The following is an 18,393-nucleotide window of genomic DNA, read 5'->3' on the forward strand; positions in this document are numbered from 1 at the left end:
GCACGCGGTGGGCCGTACCACGTGACTAGTGGGGGCTCCATGACAGTATTTAATCAAAATGTAAAGACTTAATAACTGACTTCATTTATCATAACATAATATTCTAAGGTTTTGCCTAATATTAAGGGTAATTAAAGGCAACCAAAGACATGCTACACTGTATGAAGTGGAAGAGTTTAGCGATTGGCATTAGGTAGTCCAGTCATCATATTAGTTTCCTCCAAGAACTGAATGAATATTTTTGGCAGCAGAAAGTCTTTGGTGTGCAGAGGTTGCAATGAGCTGTGTTTCAATACGGAGATGTTTGGCCCACCTCCTAACCTTTTTGTTTGTTTGTTTGTTTGTTTTTGTATAGACAAATTATGCATGATTGCTGTGGAGAGATTATTACTTAAATGTGTTTATAATCATGTAGGGTAATACTGAAAAAGTATCACATTTTTTTTTTTCAATAGTATTCTTGACTCATTACAAGCATGTCATTTTTTTCTAATTTATCTGCATAGAGGAGATCAGCGTTGGTTGTCACCTGAGTTGGTTGGCCCATTACTCATATTCTGTAAACTGTGGGTATATCTATAGAAGTATTGATACTGAAATGTTCAGATTTGAGGGCAGAAGCCAATTGCCATATTTCCCTCTCTCTGACCTGAACAGACCTGATGTAAGATCAGGTTTGTGATTTTTCATAGCATAAAGTCAGTTTTTGGAGTCATATATTGAGAGGAAACTAAAATACCTTGAAATCAACTTTTTCACTAAAAACAGTGGGGAAAGTATTGTAGTACCAGTTATTAGTTTGAATTGTTTCCTCAAATGTTGATGTCATTAACATGACCTTTAGTGTAACTTCCTTTGTGGTGGTGGTTGTCACACTCATGATGAGGATGATGGCACTTACCATGTCAACTCAAGGTGTGTTTATGTTCCTTGAATTTATGGTGCAAATATCAATCAAACAGTTTCCTCATTTCCATGGCAACTTAGTCACATCCGGCTTTTCCAGTTTTCGTCTCCGTGGTTCCGTGTCTCCTCCCCTTTGCCTCCAGCTGTTCCTAGTTTGTCCCTGATTGTAGCCCCATGTAAACCCCATTCCTACATCTCTTTGTTTTGGTAAGGTTGTCTTTCATGGTTTCTGGTTAGTTCTCGTTGTCCGTGCTCATTGTGTTTCGAGTAAGATCCTGTTTGTACTAGCTCCTCGCTCCTCTGTCTGTCTTTAGTTCGATCTCATTTGTCCTCACTCATATTTGTTTAGTTATCTCCTGTTTTATCTCGCTACTCGTTCATCGCCCCGTGCTCTATGTTTACTTACCCTCGCTATCTGTTGCTTTCCTTCTTTACTTCTGTTACCTGTATCTTCGTCATGAATATTGTTTGTTTATCTTACATAGTCCAGTTCTGTTATCCCCGCTTGTCCAAGTCTTTGTGCTCATAGTTGTATTTATCTTTGTGGTTCTCAGTCTTTCTTTAGTGTGTGTGTGTGTGTGTGTGTGTGTGTGTGTGTGTGTGTGTGTGTGTGTGTCTGTCTGTGTCTCTGTCTCTGTCTCTGTGTGTGTATACTTTGTTGCCTAAGTCTCGCCCTCACCCTATTATCCTGTTCCTCCTATGCTTGTCTGTTTTATTCTTTTTTCTGTTTTGTATTTTTTGTTTTGTCATTTACTCAGAACATCCTAGTACAGTAGGTTAGAGTCCAACATACCAATTAACTAGAATACTGTAGAAAATGGGGATCAATGCTGATACCTACAGTGCAAAATGCATAAGGTCTATCTTAAATAATGATAAGTGCAATAAACAATAAGTGCTAGAGTTTGTTAAACATAAACAATACCCTACAATAAGTACTAAATTAGTCAGTCAATATGGGAGCAGTGTCAGTTGCCCTTTAAATATTCTGCAAATAGATGGGTCTTCAGTTTGTGTTTGAAGACTGCAAGGGAGTCTGCTGTCCGGACAGCAAATGGGAGTTCATTCCACCATTTTGGAGCCAGGACAGAAAATATGAAACTCGAAGCAAGGTATTTCAAGCCAACCATACTTGAGGTTCGAAGTACTCGAGGTACAAATTGGGCTTTGACCACTGACCTCATGTATGAAGGGAGTGGTTCATTTTTGGCTTTGTAGGCAAGCATTAAGGTTTTAAATCTGATGCGTATAGCTACTGGGAGCTAATGAAGGGAGTGCAGCAGTGGAGTAACGTGAGAACTTTGGAAGATTGAAGACCAGTCGTGCTGCTGCATTCTGGACAAGTTGTAGAGGTTTGCTGGCTCTTAGAGGAAGACCAGTAAGTAGAGAGTTGCAGTAGTCGAGCTTTGAAATAACGAGACACTGCACAAGCACCTTGGTAGCTTCCTGTGAGAGAAAAGGCTGAATCCTTTGTATGTTACAAAGGAGAAATCTGCAAGACTGGGTTAGATTAGAAACATGAGATGAGAACGACATTTGGTTGTCCAAAGTTATGCCCAGGCTACAGGCAGCTTCGGATGGTGATACCATGGAGTTCTCGAAGGAAACTGTGAGGTCATGGCAAGGGTTGGGAGTACCTGGGATAAACAGAAGCTCAGTTTTACTGGGGTTGAGCTTCAAGTGGTGGGCTGTCATCCATGATGCAATGTCAGTCAAGCATGCTGAGATACGTCTCAAGACCTGCATGTCAGAGGGTGGAAAAGAAAGAAATAATTGAGTGTCATCAGCATAGCAGTGATAGGAGAAACCATGAGAAGATATTAAATCACCAAGAGAACGAGTATACAAAGAGAAGAGAAGGGGGCCCAATACCGAGCCTTGTGGAACACCGGTGGAGAGTCTGCACGGTTTGGACGTGGATCCTCTCCATGTCACCTGATGGGACTAAAACCATCTCCATTCAGAGAGTTGGATATTGAGGAATGCACATTGGTTGGAGGAGTGGAAACAGAGGAAAAGGACTGGCGGATTGCTGCAGCCTTTACCTGAAAGAAGGTGATAAAATCCTCTGGAATAAGAGATGAGGAAGGAGTGGGAGGGGGAGGATTAAGGAGAGAAGGAAGGAATAGTGAGGAGCTTGTGCGGGTCAGATGCTGATGATTTTGAATTATCCTCTGTAGTAGGATGACTTTGCAGATGGTACTTCCAATGAGAACTTGGAAAGGAGAGACTGTTATGAGCTGAGGTCTGAATCTAGGTGAGATTTCCTCCCCCGCCTCTCTGCAGTCCTTAGTTCTCTCCTGTGGCAGCCAAGTGTTTCTGTTAGCCAGGGGGCAGGTGGGGAGGACTTAGCAGGTCTAGAGGAGAGAGGGCACAGAAGATTCATTGATGAGGAGAGTGTAGAAATGAAAGAATTAGTAACTGTATCCAAAGTGAGAGAAGACAGAGAGTCAGGGTGAGGAAGGTTGGACAAAATAGACGTAAGGTAAGAGGAAGTTATGGAGTGCAGATTGCGACGGAAGGAGGAGGAACACGATGGGGAGGACTGGCTGGAAAGAGAAGGGAGGGAGAGAGAGAAGGATAAAAAGTGATGGTCCAAGAGGTGGAGGGGGGTGACTGCGATGACCGATATCGTGGTCTTACGGGTGAAGATCAGGTTTAGAACATTGGCCGCTTTGTGAGTCGAGGAGAGTGGTTGAGGGTGAGGTCGAATGCTGTCAACAGAGGAAGGATACAAGAGGAATGCAGCTTGTTTGATGAAAGGTTGAAGTCTCCAAGGAGAATGAGTGGATTTCCTTCAGTGGGGAATTGATTCAGGAGCATGTCAATCTCATCAATGAAGTAATCTAGGGAAACTGGAGGGCAGTAGATGACATTGATAAGAAGTTTGATGGGGAAAGACACTGTATTGGCATGAAATTCAAAAGAGGAGATGGAAAGAGTAGAGAAGGAAAGCAGAATGATACATCTCTCTCAAGCCAATAGTAAACCTGTGCCACCATCCCTGCGGAGACGCCTCGATGAATGGGTAAATGAAAAGACAGAGGACAGGGCAGCCGGCGTCACATAATACATAAAAACTGCTTGTTTGTTTCCTTTTTATTATTGAGTTAGCTCACAGCTGAGCTTATTGTTTTTTTTTGTTTTTTTTTGTTATATGGAATAAAGACCCTCCGCAACTCCACTCATGTCTTGCTAACAAGGTTATAAACAGGACAAATGAGGATAAACAAGACACGGGTGAGTATAATAAGGAGGTGGAGCACATGAAATATAAAACGATTCACATCTATTACATTTATCACGGGACGCTCCCCCCGCCACCCCCATGAGTCACGTGATGTGTCCTGCCGCGTGCAGGGGGTTCACTGTTGTCTATAGCCACACCCCCGTGATGGCACGCACCTGCACGGGGTTTATTATTGAGTGTTTGTTCATCTATTTAAACCCCTGTCAGTGCGTGCCTCGGGGTTGGCCATTGTAAATGTAATTGTAAATGTTTGTTAATGTTAATTGGTGTATGTTGACCATTGTTGAATCCGTCATCATTAGTGTTTCATGTTGATAAATGTTTCACTAAATCGAGGGAGTCTGAGCGTCCTGTTCCACACCCTGCGGCACTCGGGCAGCATTACACTCGTTTATGACAAGAAGACAACTGTAATAACTATATATACAATATAATTGCAGTAGAAATACACATAATACAATATCTTAATATTATACAGTGCCTAATGCAAAGCCCAGAGTAATGACACTATAATTTTAAAGTAGGTTCTGTTGAGTTATAATATCAACATTAAACTGCAGAGACTAGCAGAGTGTTGCCGAGCCAGACTGACTGATGGGATTTGACTGACTGAAACCTGCCTCTGTCAGAAGGGGTTTACTTAATAAACTCAAATTACTTTATAATTTATTCAGTCAAAGGCACATTTCTAAAGTGTTTTTCAGTCTTCTCCTGTGGTAGAATTCCACACATGCTGCACTCATTCAGTGTTCTCGTTCTTTAAATGAGTGATGATGAAGGAACAGAGTATTCATGGGTGATTTTGTCTCTTTTTGTCCTTTGTGTCCTCCCCCACACTTTCTTTTCCTCTCCATTGCCCTTTTGCCCTCTCTCTCTCTCTCTCTCTCTCTCTCTCTCTCTCTCTCTCTCTCTCTCTCTCTCTCTCTCTCTCTCTCTCTCTTATTTATATTTTTATATATATATATATATATAAATATAAAATCTTCTCTCTTTTTCAGGTCAAGATGGCTTTAATAGCATGAATGTATAAAATACAATATTACCAATGCATTGAAAATGTTTTCATTTTTAACATTCACAAAATAATAGAAATAAATAGTAAAATAATAATAAAAGCACTAACACTACTCTCAAAAAAAATAAATAAATAAATCACAAACCACGGTGCAAGTGGCAATTCCAGGTCCAAGCACAGTCCTACCAATCTGACATGATGCAATGTGGATGCAGAAATCACCTTCCATGGACACATGACATTCTGACTTTGTCGACTAGTTCCTGAAGATGCTGTGAAGGTGGTTGAGGTTAAGTGACAATGAAATAAAGTGTTTTGATGAACTGGAAATTTGATTGAGGAGCTTCCTAAGTTAATAAAAATGTACAGACATAGACATATACATGTGTAGATTGGGATATCCGCTATCCTCCATCCAGTCATTAAAGGTTTTAAGACAAGTCAAGGTGTTTACAATGCACAAACTGGTGTTTTGAGACTAACGTGAATTGTTGGGGAATTTCAGAGTTTAGTTTTGGTGATAGTAGGTTGTGTCATGCACTCAAACATTGCAAGCAACATCATACTGTAATTGCAAGTGTGTCTGTAAATTTCTGTATTGATGTGAACTACTTTTCCAGACCTCTGCACATTTAAGTTTTAAATATAAAGCCTGTGAATAAGTGCAAAAAAGGTAATTGTGCACTGTTGAGCCTCCTGATGTCTTAACTGGTTCAATATTTGCAGGCAACATCAGACTATCACTACATGTGTGTCTGTAGACTTCTGTGTTGATGTGACATACCTTTCCTCACGTCTGTCCATTTAGGTATTGAAACACAAGGCCTGTGATTAAAGTCAAAGTAAGTAATTGTCATAAGTGACTCAATTTTTGCAGACAACATCAGACTATCATTACATGTGTGTCTGTAAATTTATGTGTTGAAGTGACATGCTGTTCCTGACTTCTACCCATTTAGGTATGAAAACTCAAGGCTTACGATTATAAGCAAAATGGGTCATTCTGAAATGTAGAGCCTCCCAGAAAGGGATTTGCCTCAAACTTTGCAGTTTTCCTCAGAATTGTGACGTTGGCAGCACACAGGAAGCGAGAGGCAATTCGAGCTGTTATGCTCTTTATTTTCCATGCCGGCAGGTCTGAAGTAGGGGCGTTCCCGGGGTAGAGTGGTGGTTGGTACCCTAGGACACACTCAAAAGGAGTTAGACCAGTTCCTGTGTGGCGGAGCGAATTCTGGGCATAGTCCGCCCATGGGAAGTATGTGCTTCATGTCTCGGTGTGTTGTTGACTGTATAGCCGGAGGAACTTACCCAGTTCTTGCTTGACCCTTTCAACTTGGCCGTTGGCCTGCGGGTGGTAACCAGACCTTAGACTGACCATGACATTGAGTACCCAGTAGTAGACACGAAATGTAAACTGAGGGCCTCGGTCTGAAATGATGTCCTCAGGTAACCCAAACTGCCTGGCAGAATAGTTGCTTGGCGGTCTCCAGCACAGTGGACAGAGCTGCCAAAGGGTTTAACCGCACCATCTTAGAGAACCTGACAACTATGGTCAGGACAAAGGTGTTGCCCTCTGAGACAGGTAAGTCAGTAATAAAGTCTACAGCTATGTGGGACCATGGATGGAGGGGTGCAGGCAGAGGGAGTAGCTTACCTGCGGGTGGAACGCATGCTATTTTGCTGCGGGCACAGTCCATCTGAGAAGCAACATATCTCACCACGTCCTTGTTCATCGCAGGCCACCAATGGTGTGTCCCTATCAGTTGTGCTGTGTGAGTAGCGCCCCGGTGTCCCGTTCCCACCGATGTATGATCCCACGTAATGAGTGAGCCCCGATGCTTAGGCAGCACATAGAGACGTTTGGGTGGACACTGCGGAAGCGGGTTGGCTGAAGTCATATAATTCAAAACATTTTACTATTAACAGGTTTACAGAAGATTTACAAATACCTAGTAATCAATATAGCTGCATGTTTGTCTGAGTGATGGAAAAGGGTTTAAGGTTGATTTGTGTTTGAGGTTTTTAGTGTCTATCTCGAGGTGCATATCTAAATTATCTGTGTATATCTACATTTCTCTCCCTTGTGGCCCTTGTGTGAAGAACACGTTTTCCAGGGGCTGTGTGTACATGAAAAAGTCTCTAGGCCTGAATGTTTCTGTTCTGGGTTGCAGCCTGTTTTGCAGTGAGAACCGTACTGTGAGTATGAGAACCAACACCAATCACTTCATTTGTTCCAGCTCTGCTCTAGCATGCATTGCACCAGCCTTATAGGAGCTGGTCATCGAAATGTCAGTTTCAACAATAATACAATACAATACAGTAACTCAAAGTTTCTGAGACTGGTGAGACTGGGTTCATTATTAGGCTTTACCTCCACAGATTCAACATGCCAACTTCTTTGTTTTATTTATAATAAGAGAGAATCCAGCCAATGCATGTGCAGTAGTTCGGTCTAACACACTTACATATGCTCAGGGCACAAAGTCACACTGTTATAAAGTAAACCTCCAGTAGATATGTTTACCCCTGAGTCCTGACACTAATTACTTAAGAGCAGAGTAGATTTGTACATTGTTCTTTGTACAGCATTTTGGGTGTTTTGTATTAAAACTGAAGCTAAAGTAGGACATGATGTCTCTCTTTCTCCATGTTGTGAAGACCCCACAATGTTGTAAAGGCTTTTTTGGATCAGACTGTTCCCCTTCGCCTGCATTCACTGGATTCACTGCCCCCTGCTCCTCTCATGGCATGGTACACACACACACACACACACACACACACATGCACGCGCACACACACACACACCGCACTTCACAACTCTCCCTTTGTTTCAGTGCTTCGAGGGTATAGATGGCAATGGCACTTGTCAGTGTGAGCCCAACTTCAAAGAGTCCCATTGCCAGTACTGTGCTGATCCCAACAAATACGTCCCATCCTGTGACCAAAGTACGACTCCAGAAGCATCGGAGTACCCTCCCATATCCATAGATCAGATCCATCTTTGTCAGCCTCGACTGTCATAAGAGCTTCAGTAATCTCCCTTCACCTCTCATTCCTGTACCCCGGCCTGCGGGTGTGTGCAGGGCGTGTGTGACAACCACCCAGAAGCCCACGGCACGTGTAAGTCAGGCTCCTGCATGCCAGGTTTCTCTGGGCAGCTCTGTGATAAGCACACCCAGCCCTGTTTGTGAGGCTATCAATCAGTGTATAGAGCAAATTGGAGGATGTCATCAGCATGTTAGTGTGACACACACACACACACACTTTCAGATGCATTAATATCATAATAGCATAACACCATTACATGAGATGGTCATGCCATTATTGTGGGAGTTAAATGATCACATCCTCCAGGCTTCTTGCTTGTATGGGAATCAAGGGAGGTCTGAGTGTGTATGTCAGATGGGTTATTCAGGAGATGGGAGCATCTGCTATGGAACCCTGGCACAGGTATGACAGCAGAATACTACACAGTTTGTTAGTATTTCAGTGATTTTAGATAATGCTCTGCCATATGTCAGACTTCACAGAATTTAGTCACACTGAATATGAACACCTGAACACTGAGAAACATGAATATCCTCACATAAAGAGGATTATTTACATTTTCTTCTAAAGGAAGTGGAAAACAATCCTTATCTGAGTGAATTCAATACATGGTTGACTGTAAGTTTCAGGCTGTACTTTTTTGAGAATTAAGATATCATTAAAATGAGAATTAAGTCTATCTAAATTATTGCTAAAAACATTTTATGTGTAAGTATTTACGAGTATTTTATGCAGATTTTGTTAATAATTAATATGTTCCTAACTAAGTAAAACTTATCTTTGAAGGACAGAGGCAAAGTGTATATCAGAGGTATATCAGTGTAATCTGCACTAGTGTAATCTGGACAGTCACCTTGCCACATCTCGTTGGGATGCATACACATTTGCTCTTGGTGTAAAATCAACAGTGGTCATTCATAAAATGCAGTGAAATGTCATATGATATTTAATGACTCTTAATGGTTGCTCATAATTGGTGTGTTCATTCTGTCCTCAGGAGTCACATGGTTTCTGGGTTCTTTGCTTTGGCTGAGCTCCGGAGTTCACCTTCTCAGGAACTAGTTTCCCTTTTGAAAAAGACACTTCCTGTTTCCTGGACGAATGAGGTAAAAGGACTGTGGGGATTCTATCATTCTATCTTTATAGTCACTCACACACACACACACACACACACACACACACACACACACACACTCACCAACACCTACACATTCCAAGCAATTTCATTTAAAAAAAGGCTGTAATGAAGGAGATTTTCTCACTGGGTATATTCTGTATTCTTCACTAGACCACCAGAGTGGCTGGAGCTAAAACTGTATCAGGGAACATTGTTGCCAAGAATGGATTCATTCATCTGATCGACACAGCCAGTGTTAAAAAAAAAAAACCTCAGAAATGCAGTGGAATCCTTGTACTGTTATGTAGTGGAAATGATAGAATGGTGTTTCTTTGCCAGGTTCTCATCTCTGATCATAAGCTGAGCGAAGGTTTACTTGAGGTGCTGAACCAGAGACCACAGTTATCTCTCTTCAGGGACATGCCAGTCTCTCACAGGGAAGGATATGATTGCCTCTCCTTAGGTTTTATGGTGTAAGCGTCATTAACGTGATTAAATTTAGCTTTTCTGGTGCTTTACAAATTCAACTTGACTGAGGAAATGGAGAGCGCTTCTGGTTTTACATTGTTCGCACCTACGGACAGTGCTATTACTGAATATCTGAAGAACACCAGTGTACACACACACACACACACACACACACACAAACACACACACACACACACACACACGTTTGGTGTTTGTTTATATGTGATAGTGTGTGATTTCTCCAAACTAGGACCTGAATGTGACGCGTTACCACATTGTGCTGGGTGACACCCTGAGGCAGGCGGACCTGCAGGATGGCCTGTACAAAGACACCATGCTGGGTTTCTCCTATCAGATAGGCATTTTCTGCAAAGACAGTAACGTAGGTCGACTCTTTACCCCTGTGAACGGGGAAATCATAGGAACATATGGGATGTAGGAGAGATGTGCGTTAAACCACCCAGTACACATGAGAACAGCTACTCTGTTCCCAGTCAACTGTGGAAAATGGAGCCTAAATGCTCACAGACATGCAGACAGACACTCACAGACAGAGACTCAAAGACACTCACAGACCCACACAAACATGTCTCCGTCTTCCCACAGTAACGCTAGTGAGTGAGGAACAATCGAACCCTTTCATACACAGAGAGCATCGAGAGCCGCACACTTAATAAATCTCTCTCTCTTTCTGTCTGTCCTTCTCAGTGGTGGGTGAATAAGGCTCTGGTGACTGCTACGGACATTTTGACTTCTAAGGGGGTCATCCATGAAGTGTCTGCTGTACTGAAGGTGCCCAGGAACCGCTGTGACACAGCGTCCACCAAGATCGTCCAGGTGATTCCCTCTGCTGTGCACAGCTCTCCCAGACTCTCTCACCCACCGCACGCCTTCACAGGCAACAGGGCAGACCCACTTTGCTGAGCTGTTTGTCAGGCATGAGTTTGTGATCTTCTGGAATAACACTGTATGCAGGGGCAGTGCATGGACTGCTTTCACCCAACCGAGAGCCGTTGTCCCCCTGGAACCCAGCAAGTATTCACGGTAAAATCAATGGCACATCTCTAAAACAAGCTATTCATCTAAAACACACGTATTAATTACTTTATGTGCCACCGTTTACAACCATAATCTAGTCAGATTAACCAAACATTAGTTTAGCTTTTTAAATCCATTCAGTGCTCATTTGGGAGTGTGGCTGTGTTTCATAGATGTGGCTAATGGTATTTTTACATTTACATTACATTTACTGTTTTTACATTTAAATTTCCATTTTTACATTTTTGCGTTGAATTCAATATTATGTTCTTGTTCATATAATTTTGTTTTTATCGGTGTCACTGTATTGTTAATAAGACTTCAGTCTTAGCTGGGTTTCTGGGTAAAATGAACATTTAAATGGAGCAGACTGACATGTCCTGATTTTGTCTTTTTTTTTTTTTTGCCCAAAGTCCATAAAAAGGACCAAATGTGCATATAGCAGGAGGAAACACAGGATGTTCATTGGCTGTGAGGCTTCCTGTCAAAAACGGAGCATCGTACGTGAGATTTTTAAATTTCTTTCTTCTGTAAGTTGTTTAAATGATGGTGCTGAATTTTGCACATGTTGGATTGAGTATGTTTTAACACTGATGTGATTTTACTGTTATTTTGTCATCATTAAGTTTTGATTGGAGGGAGGTTCCCTCTCTTGTTTTCTCTCTCTCCCTCTCTGTAGGTAAGGAAGTGTTGCAAGGGCTTTTATGGTGTTAACTGTGAGAGCTGTCCAGGGCCAGAAGGCCAGCCCTGTTTTGGTAACGATGTGTGTGTGGACGGTATTAATGGTACAGGAGCGTGTCGGTGCAACCCTGGCTTTAACGGCACAGCCTGCGAGTCCTGCCAGACGGGAAAGTACGGCATCCACTGTGACCAAGGTATTCCGCCGTGGAATCTACCTTTGTAACGTACCTTTGTAATGTACAACAATGTAAGTTCCCAATACACTACAGGTAAAAGCTTGTTAAAGCTCCACATATTTCTCTCAGTCGTATTTGTTCCCTTTTTCCCTTGTTCTCTCTTTTCCTCTCACTGCAGACTGTAAGTGTGTGAATGGTCACTGTAATGATGGTCAGGAGGGGGATGGCACCTGCGAATGTGACGTTGGATGGAGAGGAACACTCTGCTCTATAGGTGAGGAATTACACACACACACACAAACACACACACACACACACACACACACACACACACACACACACACAAATTTAATTTCTTTTCTGTGGTGAGAAAAGAAACTTAGCTCCGTGTTCTATTTCAGCCATAACCACAGACTCATGTAAAGGGACGTGCCACAGCAGTGCAAAGTAAGCGAGACCCTCTCACTCTCAGCCCCCTCTCACTCTCAGTCCCCTATCACTCTCAGCCCCCTCTCACTCCCTGATCCCTCTCACTCTCTGAAACATCTCATGCTCATACTCCTCTTTCTGGGACCTCTAATATACCTTTATATTTGTCACTAGAGATTAGGTACAGAGTGTTATCATGCACAGGAGTGTTGCTGGGGTTTTTACATGTGGAACTGAGATCCACCAACCAAAATTAACCAGTCAGCTGCAGCCTTGTAAATCATACCATTAATCAAGAGTTTAATGATGGCCAACATAAACTATGTACAGCAACCAGATATTCAGTCTCTAACTGTGCACTGGCCGTTTCTACCTTAAAGTGGCGATCAACTAACTAACTGATATTTTAGGACCTCTCCTAAAGGGTTCTGGATCATATTAAGAAGTCTGGAGTTCCCTTTGTCCAGATAGGTAGTAATGAAGACAGCTGTAATGTGGAATCCCCAGGGATCTGTTCTTGGTCCACTTTTATTTAAGCTATACATGCTCCGATTAGGCCAGTTCTACAACACAATAAGATTTCCTATCAATGTTATGCAGATGACACACACATATACACTTAGTTCTCTCACTGGATTATTATCCTAATAGACACTCTGTCTCTGTTTGTAGCACATAAATAACTGAATGACAGAATTTCCTGAAAGTAAATAAAGACAAAACAGAGGTTATGATATTTGGCAACAGAGCAGAGAATCTCTAAATTGTTCCCCATCGTGAATCTAGGGATCTAAAAATGTAGTAAGAAATCTCAGCCTTAGAAAGTTCTTGGAGATCTAATAGACCCAGGACTGACCTTTCCTGACCTTTCAAATGAATATTAAGAAACTATAAGGGTATTAAGAAAGGCTTAATGTTCCAACAAGACCTTGGACACTTTTGCGTGCTTTTATCTCCAACCAGGTTGACTAATACCAGTTGACTACTAGTATATATTTTGATCACTTGCTCAAGGAGTAAAAACCCAGTAGGTCTCTGAGATCCAAGGATACAAGGCCCAGAATGTGGAGCCCAGAATTTAAACCAAACACGGAGAAGCAGCATTCATTTTTTTATATATATATATATATATATACATGACTGATAATAACTCCAAGATGAATTTAGATGTGGCCCAAATATTTTTAAATCGAGGTTAAAAGTGTTACTGGTCATAATTGAGCTCTCTGTATTCATTTATATCTGCAGCACTTTATTTTATCATTATATATTGTTCATCTTTTTATTTTCATGTATTAGTTATTGCCGTGTAAATCAGATGTAACTATTTTTCACAAAAGCTTCCTGAGGTTATAGATCTCGGGATGAAAAACAATAAAATTATTTCATTATTTTATTTCATTCACTATTTTTGTGTGTTTGTCTGACGCGCTTTGAATTGGCACTGTGTATGAAAAGTGCTGTACACATAAACTTGCCTTGTTTTGCCTTCACCTAAAGTAGCTGTAATCTGGCATCACAGGGTTTGACATGCGTGTTTGCATTCAGCCCTAACGTAATAAATGAATGTGAATAGCTGTAATCTATTCATCTGATCCTTGTCAGAAAAATGGAGGCTGCCACAAGCAAGCCATCTGTATGATGACAGGACCAGGGGAGAGGAACTGCACCTGTCGCAAGGACTACATGGGAGATGGGATGACCTGCAAAAGTAACGTCATGCAGGTGAGAGCCAAGGAGCGTTTCTCTCTCTCTCTCTCTCTCTCTCTCTCTCTCTCTCTCTCTCTCTCTCTCTCTCTCTCTCTCTCTCTCTCTCTCTCACTCACACACAAAAACAAACTCTCTGCCATCTCATTTTCACTAACTTAAATGTGTCTCCCATTGTGCCTTCAGGAGCTCCGAAACAGAGAGCTGACAAGTTTCTTCTACAGTGTGTTAGTGAGACTCAGTCATTCATTTGAATTGTATTATTGATGTGTTTTTTATTCATTGTTTTTCTGTTTTCTTGAACCCTGTGTTACAAAATATTAGTTAATGCAGGCAGGAAATAATCAGCATATGTTTATGCTTTCAGTGGTCTGATGCTTATTTCCTACAAGGACATGGTCCATACACTGTGTTTGCTCCTAACAATAAGGCACTTAAAAATGCAGAAGTAAGTCCAAGTGTTTGATGAAACTGCCCAGTGTGCATGTTGAATGACTGGACCAACAGTCCTCTCGGTCACATCATAATCCTGCATCACTTCCCAGTACCAGAAGCCAGAGAATAAAGAGAGCAATGCAGCGCTGGTCCTGTACCACATCGTGTCATGCCGTATCCTGATGCCGGAGGACCTGATGCAGCCCCGTAACCTCACCACGCTCAGCGGGGAAACGCTCACCATCTCCTACTGGGAGGTCGGCATGCTGACCTCAACAGAAAAGAGCCACTTCACTCCGTGCAGTCCTACTGAGATGTATAAACTGTGCTTTGTGTGCAGGGCTTGATATATATCAATAACACGGCCAAAGTGGTGTACAGCGATCAGGAGAGCAACAACAGGATTTTCCACGAGATCGACACGGTTCTCATCCCCCCCAGCTTCCAGAAGCTGAATGGAATGAATACGTCTGCCAGCCTCATAGGTGTCGGCATTTATCTTGAGACTGTCTTGCGTATGGAAGATGCAAACCACTAGTTCAGTGATATTATCATGCAGCAAAGTAAATACCCTTAAAGGTTTTGCCTCTTTTGACCAACTTTGTCAGACAAATCTCTTGATCTAATGTTAATGGTGTGAATAAATCCAGGTTTCCTCATCTATCAAATGATGCTAAGAATTATTTTGTTATTATTTATTAAAAAAAAAAAACTTTGACGAAATGAGGTTTCACATAGCAAACCCCTGACCTCAGCAGCTGTTATTGCCTCTTTTACAGAAGTAGCTTCAGAGAATTTAACTTCCACTGTTAGATTAAGTCACTTTAAACTACTGAGAGCAAAGGAATGAAGTTTAGATTCCACATGTTCCCAAACATAACAAACAACACCAGCTGTACAGGGAGTGCACTTAGAGATTTATTCAAAAACACCAAATGACCTCTAACCTGGACTTTATATCACCATTTTTTTCTGGCAGCCTGACCTCAAAGATGTAGCAAATGAACACGGCTTCAAGACATTTTTCAAACTGTTGGAGGTGCGTACAAGTAAAATCAAATCAAATCACTTTTTTTTGTTGTCACTTTAGCAGAGATGTGAAAGCTTGAGTAGATAGTCCCCTACAGTCTGTAAGTACACAATGTATACACATTAAATACAGAATATATACACAATAACATACACCCGTTATGCTGTGTTTCCAGAAGCTATAAATATATAAGCTGTGAAATATATACAGATGTACACATTTCTATTATAGAATAAATAGATTATGTTCAAATACAAGGTGTGGATAGAGTTGTACATGACATAGTTGTGTCAGTAAAGTTTAGATGTACTAGAATTGCATGGTATGATCTGTTCAGAAGTTGTCCCTGTATTGTATCATACACACGGCAGTATGGACAAGAGTGTGATGAAAGCTACAAGTCAAAGTTAGGAGTCAAGTTCATTTTTATTTGTTTGCTTGCTTTGTTTGCTTGTTTTGTTTTTATGGTTTGTTTTTATCAAATGGTTCTGGAAAAAAAAATTATTTTGAGCGTTCAACCATGTAAATGGACCACCCAAAGCAAAACCTTCAAAAAAAGTGTTGCTGGCTCCTGCTCTGCAGAAAACACTCCACACTTTTGTGACTTGGTCTGTTGTTGCCAGGACACGGAGGTGATGGAGCGGGTGCAGGACCGCCTCCATCAGCCTGTCACGCTCTTCCTCCCCACTGACTCCACCATGGCTGCCCTGCCTCAGGAGCAGAAGGACTTCCTGTTCGGCCTGCAGAAACGCACCCAGCTGAAGGAGTACCTGGAGTACCACGTCCTCCATGATATGAAGGTAAGGCAGTTCATTCTGTGCAGATGGTAGCAGGCTGCACCCAGTTCAGACAGACCTCAGGAGGACCTACGTCACTGTTTAGAGCTCCACATGCCTGCTGTGCATTGTGTTTCTGATGGAGGTTCCAGCCATAGAGGAAACTGAAGCTTGTGCCCTTGTAATCCTGGGTATATATGCAATGATTTTGTATGTGTCTTGTTTAGATGCAGTCTGCAGAAATGATTCATTTCAGTTCAATGAAGACCCTTCAGGGCTCTGACATCTCTGTGAGCTGCGTCGGAGAGGACCAAATAGTGAGTGATGGAAAAGTCTTGGACTCAGGAGAGGAGCTTCAGGAGAGCAAGGACCAATCAGGGAACAGGGAGCACTTTCCAATCTGTAGTTCAGTGTTGTGCTGTGTGTGAACATCTTAAACAAGCCATACTGAAAAGGATTGAATGTTATTTCTAAAGTTAAGTTGGCTACTTTACCATACTTAATATTATTGATATCACTCACTTTTTAGGGTGAACTGTACATCAGTGACAAAAGTTGTAAAGAGGAAGCTAAAGTTCAATGGAGGTTTGGTTTATGGTATTGACTGCTTGTTAACACCTCCCAGCCTTGGGGGGGGGGGGGGGGGGGGGGGGGGGGGCGCTGTGTTCAGAAGGACACTGTAGACATCACAGTAAGTTCCACATAATTCCGATCTATGCTGACAAAATCCTCTACTGATATGCAGCATGCATATTATATGCAAATTATATAAATTACATACTTCCTATTTTAAAAATGTTTCTTAGCTATGCTGCAGTCTCATTTTGTATTATATATAGATTATATAAATGGTTTCTTTTCCTGTGGTAGATGCCTTGCAGATATTGTGCTGTTACAGTGTCATCTGATTGCCCTTCAATAAGTAAACCAAAGGTATGTTTTCTCTGTAATCATAAATCCATGCCCATTTCACTATGTACACATAAATAACTACTTTTCTAAAAAATCATAAATGCTTCATCCAACTCATACAAACACTATGTGAAAGATATTACATTTGTTTTATATGTATTTTTCCATGAAGATCTCATTTCTCATAGATCTCATAATCATTTCTATATGTTATATTTTATTTTAACATGTTTTTGGAATGCAGTCTATACAGAGGTGCGACCTGCCCAGACGCTTCTCATCTGTGAATGCTGGATGTCATTCTGTGTGCACCATGGTCATATGGAGGGATTGTCTCGGTACAGTAGTCCAGACTTCACTCACATTTTACTACAACTCACTAATCATGTTGTTGATGGCAGCTATATTTGGGCCCTTCTGGGTTCTTAGACATTGTTGCTTTTGCATAATAACAGTGAAAGTGATGGTGGCATTGTGTGTGTGATATTCTCACTACAACCTGTTCTCCAGCCTGTCCTGGAGGGCCAAGATCCCCCTGTAGTAACCATGGACAGTGTGATGAGGATCACCTAGGCAACGGCACCTGCACATGTTTTCCTGGGTACCAGGGAGTGGCCTGTGCATTATGCATAGATGGCCACTTTGGACCAGAGTGCAAAGGTCACATTCTCTACTGTACATTTAATAGTCTAGTTGAAAAGTGTTTGCAAAGCTGAGCAGTGAACTACAGCGTGTGATTTTATGGCTGCATGTTACTAGAATTTTTGCTAGTATGAGACAGTTTCATTATACATTCAGCTTTCCACACATGAATGACACAAGCACTGTGCCATAATCATATCCATGAAAAGCTTTTTCAGGTGGAGTGGAGGAAGTGGAAATTCTATTGAATGTTTTTTCTCCCCCTCTCTTCCTGTCCCCACAGCCTGTAACTGTTCTGAACATGGATCATGTGATGAGAGTCCAGACGGCACAGGTTCCTGCTTCTGTGATGAGGGCTGGTCTGGTCCACAGTGTGAACACAAGCTGGGTACGGCACACACCCACCACATCTCCACATTGTTTGTACAGCATGGGGGATGTGAATGTTCCTTGTATCTGTGCTGAAACCCTCGCTGCCTTTCTGATGCCGTAGCCGACAGCCCTGTGCGCATCCCTGCTTGCCATGCAAAGGCGGTGTGTGCCAAGAACAACTCCTGTGTTTGTAAACCATGTTACGAGGGAGACGGGTTCACCTGCACAGGTAAACACTGCACTTCTCCAGTCTGGCCTCAGCTCTCCTCCTCCTATAATCACTCCTTCAATACAAGTACTTCTCCAGAAAGGAACAACCTGACAGACAGAAGTAATGGCTTGTGCTCCCTTAGTCTTTGGTCTGTGTAGGAAATGAGATGCGATCGAAAAA

At 42.0% G+C, this 18,393-nt stretch overlaps 1 pseudogene; it reads left to right on the forward strand.

The window, feature by feature from the left end:
- The first annotated feature begins 3,496 nt into the window (after window positions 1-3,496).
- The window catches only part of LOC118241744 (stabilin-2-like), a 19,703-nt pseudogene continuing 4,806 nt past the window's right edge, over window positions 3,497-18,393 (forward strand).

This window comes from Electrophorus electricus, chromosome 11, assembly GCF_041902795.1.
Source record: "Electrophorus electricus isolate QZ-2024a chromosome 11, ASM4190279v1, whole genome shotgun sequence".
In the NCBI taxonomy this organism is placed as follows: Eukaryota; Metazoa; Chordata; class Actinopteri; order Gymnotiformes; family Gymnotidae; genus Electrophorus; species Electrophorus electricus.